We start from the raw sequence: 6,767 nt of genomic DNA, 5'->3' as shown, positions 1-6,767 counted from the left end.
ATGACCACGTGGGGAAACTGTCCATCCACGCCGTGCAGTTGCTGCTGTTGCATGTACAGCTGGTACGGGGTTGGGCGTTGCTCGGCCGGCACTTCCAGATCGTTGTCCAGCTCGTCCAGGACGGTTAGATAGTAGAACACTTGGGAGGGGCTGTGGTCGAGGGAACGCCGGGAATCGTTGGTCTTTTGGGGTGTTGAGATGTGAGTTGGGATCGCGGGGGTGATCGTGATTGTTGCCGTTGGGAACCAGTTTGGGGTTGTTCCGGCTGAAACGGCTTCCGGAAGCAGGTCGTACTCGGCCGGAATGATGTCGGTGTGTTCGAGGTAGCTCTTCCAGCGCGGATAACCAAGAAGATCTTCCGCGGTTTCGCTGTCTTCGACGTACAGGCAGCATCGTTCGCGGTGTTGATGTTCACAGTGATAACAGGTCTCCTTCCTGGTCGGACTCGAACTCCTTCCAATCGGGACGTTCTTGTTCTGCTTCAGTATCTTCTTCTCCATGTGGCAACTCTCGTCCAACTGCTTGATCCGGCTGATCCTCGCGAGGAACTTTTGGCTCTGGTGCTGTGCCGTCTTGCAGTGCTTTGTCGGAAGACAACACGAGGACATCGGATCGAACTCCACACTACGCGCGATCAACTTCTCCACGTGACTACCGCTTGCTCCCATTTTTTTTAAGCTGTCCTTCACTTCTAAACCTGTGTGTTACCTTCTACGATTGATGAATGAATGACATCGTTTCAACAGTCCCAGATACTTTTTATCATCCCGGGCCCCTACCTGACCCGGTAAAACACAACCGTTGAACCAGCGCCAGGTATCGATCGGAATTGAAATCTCAAGTACCGAGGGGCGTGCCCTCTCTGGTGAATGGGGGTTTTTCCCAACCGAACATCCATTCATGGTGACGATCACTCTCTCCCGGGGGTTGCTGCTGCCGCTGAACAAACAAACATAATTTCGGATACCTACCCATGGCCAGGACGGGATCTTCGAGAGGGGGCCATAAAAGTCGGAGGACCGTCGCGAATTGAGCTTGAGTACGGGAAGCAGATTTGAATTTGGCAGGTTGGTAGGCAACTGCTGCTGTTGGAAAGGGAAAGGTTAAAAAATATCTTCTAGGAAGTGCTTTTATTAGGCTTTCTGAACTACGAAGATGTACGTTTAAACGCTTCAAAGAATTCAACACCGAAGTTATCTTAAGAGTTTAACAGTAAGTTAAATTTATCTGATATTCAAGTTCAATTTAATTTTACTCATTTTGTAAGTAAAATTGTCACACGACAACAACTATTCCTTGTGCATGACCAAACTTATTGAACAAATGATGCTTTCAATCGAAATTTGAACCTTAAAATATTATTGATTATTAGCACATAATCTTATGTACATAATTTCATCATTTTTTATTTAAAGTTTCTCAACATTTACCATGCTTTCATAACATTGCAAAGGTGTCAAAAACTAGAAATCTTTTCTTGAGTTTAGTTTTCTAAAATTTCCTTTGTATTTGCCTACACTTTTCACCAATTTGATTGTTTTTTTTTTTTTTCATTTTCAAAGTGCACTATTCTAGTGTTTTCTAGTTTCTTTTTTAATTTTTAAATGCAAAATTTCATGTTGGCGTATGAACAAGGAAAAAAATCTTCGAATAAAAAAGTTTTATGCGGCTTTAATTCATTTTTCTATACCATTATACCTATGTCAATTGGGTCCTAAAATGAAGCTTAGATTGCAGATATTATTATCTACAGCGATAAAGCTTATTTTTCTGTGTTCATTGACCCTTTGTACGACCACAAAGAGTTTAAAATGGATTTTTAAATCAATTTTGTAAAATTAACCTCACGGTCCTTCTTGACAGAAAAGGTCCTACTTGACAGTTCTTTCCAAGGGGACCATAGTTGATCATTCGAAAAAAATTGTCTTGTCAACATTTTTTTTGCATTAAAATAAATAAAAGTGAACAGAAATGGTTTTTAAGCATGTTTTTAATCGTTGTACATCAACATTTTCATAGGGCTTTAAGACCCTATTTGAGTAAACAACGATAAAAAAAACACAACAACATATTTTCGATGGATCAACTATGGTCCTCTTGGAGTCTTGGAGTGAGATGTCAAGCAGGACCTTTTCTGTAACGGGACGCGAAGTTATTTTTGGAAAATTGATGGATTGAAAAATCAATTTTAAATTCTTTGTGGTCGTACAAAGGGTTATTTTACTCATCAAAATAAACTTTATCGTTGTGAACAATAATATCACCGATTTAAGCTTAATTTTAGGACCCAATTGATGAAATATTTGAAAACTCAAACAAATGCATCCAGAAAAAGAGAAATATTCATCATGCTTTGCTTTTATTTGGTTCGGTTATTCGTAGAGAAAAACTCGGGGAGTAACCCTTACAAAAATCCTAGATGGGAATCGATAGAAAAGGGATGAAAAACACGGCTTTATACTATTGAATGACTTCCAATAAGAAATCGATCTAATTAGAAAGATGGTTTTCAAGAACTCTGATTAAGAAATCTGCTCCATGCATATGAACATTAAATATAAGAAAACCTAAAATTTGTTAAAAAAATAAATTTTATTTCCAGCTTATCTTTTGCAATGTTGTAGAGCTTTCAAGAAGCATTGTTATTTTTAAAGTACAGTCTCGACTCGATTATCCGAAGGTTAAATTTGTTTGGGACTTCGGATAATCGAAACACGAACAAAACTTTCTTTAATTTTTTTTTCTTGCTTTAAACATCAAATTCGAGTTCTGCAACCCTATTTTATTCAATTTGAATGGTTCAATTCAATTCAATTCAATTTTTATTTCACCAGTTACCAATGTGCAATGAGTTCAATTTGTTGACAAAATAGAACTTTGGATTTCCTTACAACTATGAATTAGTGCTTAGATAAATAAATATGCGATTTTATAAATAGGAGAAAAGAATAAACAAAAGCAGGAAAATCAAGCAAAAAACCTACTTCACTAATGTGAATGATTTATTGTCGTTAAAATAAAAAAAAATGCTTTTTTCTAATATTTCAGCATCGCCATTTTGCCACCATCCTGGTTTTATAAATTCTAAATTACTTTTGAGCAGTTTAAGGGTCATACTAAAGCTCAACAAACAAAAATAAGACAACAACAAAAAATTGTTTTAGTGATTCGACTATCCGAAGTAAGAAGATTATCCGGGGTGAAATTTTGCCAAGGCCTTCGGATAATCGAGTCTGGACTGTAATGGTAAAATAAATTGGATTTTTGGCAAATCCAAGAATTCTAATAAGGTAACTTTATCCAATGTGAGCAGAGTGGCGCAGTGGAAGCGTGCTGGGCCCATAACCCAGAGGTCCGTAGATCGAAACTACGCTCTGCTAACTTGTGAAGATTTTTTTAGAAGTTTTTTGAAGCAGCAGTGTTATAAAAACGAACAATGTGGACAATAATTAACACTTCTCACGCATCCGCCTTCGTGGCGCAATCGGTTAGCGCGTTCGGCTGTTAACCGAAAGGTTGGTGGTTCGAGTCCACCCGGGGGCGTGACTCATTTTGGTTTTGAAAGCCTATAGATGCAAATTTGATAAATATTTACGATATTGTACGGTTCGCTTCTTGTAGGGGAGACTGGGGAGACTTGATCCCCGGGGACACTTGATCCCAAGCCTATATCTCGTCAGCATGTGGGTAAAACATTTAGCTTTGTTCTAGAAAGTTGTGCGAAATTGACTAAAACTCATTGTAGAAAACAAAGAAGAAAATTAAAAAATGTATAGATTGAGTTACACACATTTTTCTAAAAAGTGCTGCAAAAAACTTCCAAGAGATCTTTTTTCTTTGTTTTGATAAGTCTGGAAAACACTCAAAAATTATTCAAAAAAATATTTTTTATACATGAATTGTTTGATAAACATATCAACTCCAAAACCCTTACGCATTTGACGTTAAATTTATCGTCATACTATTTTTACAATCAATTGTTTAAAAAAATGCGTTTAGGGAGACTAGATCCCTGCATTTTTACAGTCACTGGAATCAGCCTCAAGATTAAATAATTGGGCTGGGTTTTCGTACATAGTTTCCTTTAGTATAGTTGTACATAACTTACTGCAGTTTGAACCATTTTTCAAAAGTTTTGTAAATAAAATTTACCAGCTTTTGTAAACATGCTCAATTTTGGTCTAAAAAAGAAAATTTCAAGTTTTTAAATATTTTGCATGCTAAACTTGTTATATTTTGAAAACAAACGTACAGGTTTAATGTGAAATTGCTGTAACTTATAAAAAATAAAAAGTTTGGATGAATAAGAAACATTTTGCTTAAGATTTTTTCAAAATGATGAAAGGGGGATCAAATTACCCCCAACATTTTGAAAATGCAGGTTTAAAATATTTTTTTAAAACACTTGGCATGATTCGAAGAGTTTATCTGGTGAAATACCCTTATCAGTCATACATAGTTGAATGTTTAAGCTATCAATTCATGCAAAAAGATCATAGTTTTGTGAGAAATTGACAGAGTTTTGTGCGATACAAAAAAAGGGGATCAAGTCTCCCCACTCTCCCCTATACGTGGTTTCTGGATTGTATGAGTGTGCGAGTGCGACAAATCGCCATAATTATTCTGGTTACAAATTAAAAAAGATCAATCGACCCTGTCTAAAAATATTTTTGAAAAAAATCATCAAAGTGCTTGTGTTTCTGGGTACCCTATTTCTCTATGGTTCATGCTTTCCCTCGAGCTTAGCATGTGCAGGCTTTTTTGTTAATTTTAGAACGGACCCGAATGACTTTTGAGGTGAGTGGTCGATAAACGTAAATTTATAATTAAAATTGTTAACTTTTGTAGACCAATGGCATTTTGATACTTTGATGAAAACATAGAATTCTGTTTCAAACTTCAAATTCCAACCTCAATTTTAATTAAAACCAATATGGCGACAAGCATAAAAAAATGCATTAAAAACGCAAAAAGTTAACGACATTTTTTTAAATATTTCAAATGTATTTAAGAATTTACAAAAACATAAAAGTAATAAGCAAAAAAATTACACAACAAAACAAAAGAAGTTAAGTTTTTTTGGATCAGTGATTGAAATTGAGAAAGGTGGAAACAAAAATCTTGAACAATATTTGAGCATTTGTTGATGATTGAATTTATTTTATGATTTTTGTTTTTAGAAAACAAATACAATTATGTTATCGTTAGCAGAGTGGCGCAGTGGAAGCGTGCTGGGCCCATAACCCAGAGGTCCGTAGATCGAAACTACGCTCTGCTATTTTTTTTAAATTCTTGCATCAAGCACAAACTTTATGTTCAATCTTGAAATAGTTTTTGAATTATTTCGTTTTGATCTTACGGAAAGAATTTTTTAACTTAAATTCAGGAATGTAGACTTTATAGAAACAAATAATTTTCACAAAAATTGCAGTTCTTAATAGGGACCTACATAGGGAAATGAAATGTTCTGGGAGAAATTTCAAACACTCAAAGTCATTCAAATTTAAGGTTGAAAAACTTGTAGTTTTTCTTTGGTGCTGGCACTTTTCTTGTACCGAACAAGCACAAACATAACAAAAACTATCAGATTATTATCAACAACAGTTTTACAATACTTTTGATTGTTATAAGTCTCGTTTTTTGCCAAAATGATTTTAAATTGATTCCGATTTTGTTCTTACATGACCTTGTTGCTCGATTGGAACCCCGATTTGACAGTTCGATTGGAACCCTGAAAGTGACATTTCGCCTCTCCATATAGGCTCTCTAGTTCTTAAGCATCCGCCTTCGTGGCGCAATCGGTTAGCGCGTTCGGCTGTTAACCGAAAGGTTGGTGGTTCGAGTCCACCCGGGGGCGAGTATCGTTTTAGTTTGAAAGCCAATAATTGCAAATTACGTTGGATGATAATTGGGTCCTAAAATGAAGCTTAAATTTGTGATATTATTGTTCACAACGATAAAGCTTATTTTTATAAGTACAATGACCCTTTGTACGACCGCAAAGGGTTTAAAATTGATTTTTAAAAATTACCTTCGCGGTCCTTCATGACAGAAAAAGTCCTTCTTGACAGCTTGTTCCAAGGGGACCATAGTTGATCAATCGAAAAAATGTTGTCTAGTCAATTTTTTTTTGTTCACTTAAGAAGCTACTAGGTGAATTAACAATTCACTGAATTATGTGCTATTTGACAATGTGCTTTAATTAGATCGCACATTTGCTTATTTTTACTTCTCTACCTTTTAATGCAATGTTTGCGCTGTAAATTTATATTAAAGAGGTCAAGAGTCAATATTAGATGCATGATACATTATTTTTTCCTAGTATACACTGACTTGAAATTGCATGATTTTAATCTTATAAACATTTAACTCTTGTGAAAACTCTTTTAAAATTTGGAGAAAATTACAAAATAATATTTGGCTAAAAAATTTAAATAAAATCTACAGAAAATTTACGAAACTATGAAAAAAACATGTATGTATCAGTTGAACATTACAACACAATTGCCTGGCTAGCTCAGTCGGTAGAGCATGAGACTCTTAATGTCAGGGTCGTGGGTTCGAGCCCCACGTTGGGCGTGCACTTTTTTGTTTGCTTATTTCGTTACCGACCTTAACTCTGCGATCAGATGGTTGGATACGTTTATCCAAACATATGGGGATGTAGCTCAGATGGTAGAGCGCTCGCTTAGCATGTGAGAGGTACGGGGATCGATGCCCCGCATCTCCAACTTTGATATTTTTTTTTCGGGTGAAATAAGACGCAA

The 6,767-nt window shown here is 35.9% G+C and overlaps 6 non-coding genes across 6 annotated transcripts; all 6 read left to right on the top strand.

Annotated features, from left to right (window-relative positions):
* Positions 1–3,308: 3,308 nt before the first annotated feature.
* On the top strand, positions 3,309–3,380 carry Trnam-cau. The gene has a single exon. It is a non-coding gene; the product is annotated as a tRNA-Met (tRNA).
* Positions 3,381–3,469: 89 nt separating this feature from the next.
* Positions 3,470–3,543, top strand: Trnan-guu. Its single transcript has one exon. It is a non-coding gene; the product is annotated as a tRNA-Asn (tRNA).
* Positions 3,544–5,206: 1,663 nt separating this feature from the next.
* On the top strand, positions 5,207–5,278 carry Trnam-cau. Its single transcript has one exon. It is a non-coding gene; the product is annotated as a tRNA-Met (tRNA).
* Positions 5,279–5,783: 505 nt separating this feature from the next.
* Positions 5,784–5,857, top strand: Trnan-guu. The gene has a single exon. It is a non-coding gene; the product is annotated as a tRNA-Asn (tRNA).
* A 649-nt stretch (positions 5,858–6,506) lies between these two features.
* Trnak-cuu lies at positions 6,507–6,579 on the top strand. The gene has a single exon. It is a non-coding gene; the product is annotated as a tRNA-Lys (tRNA).
* Positions 6,580–6,657: 78 nt separating this feature from the next.
* Positions 6,658–6,730, top strand: Trnaa-agc. Its single transcript has one exon. It is a non-coding gene; the product is annotated as a tRNA-Ala (tRNA).
* The last annotated feature ends 37 nt before the right edge of the window (positions 6,731–6,767 follow it).

This window comes from Culex quinquefasciatus, chromosome 2 (genome assembly GCF_015732765.1).
Source record: "Culex quinquefasciatus strain JHB chromosome 2, VPISU_Cqui_1.0_pri_paternal, whole genome shotgun sequence".
Taxonomy (NCBI): domain Eukaryota; kingdom Metazoa; phylum Arthropoda; class Insecta; order Diptera; family Culicidae; genus Culex; species Culex quinquefasciatus.
This window is presented reverse-complemented; position numbering and strand designations above follow the sequence as displayed.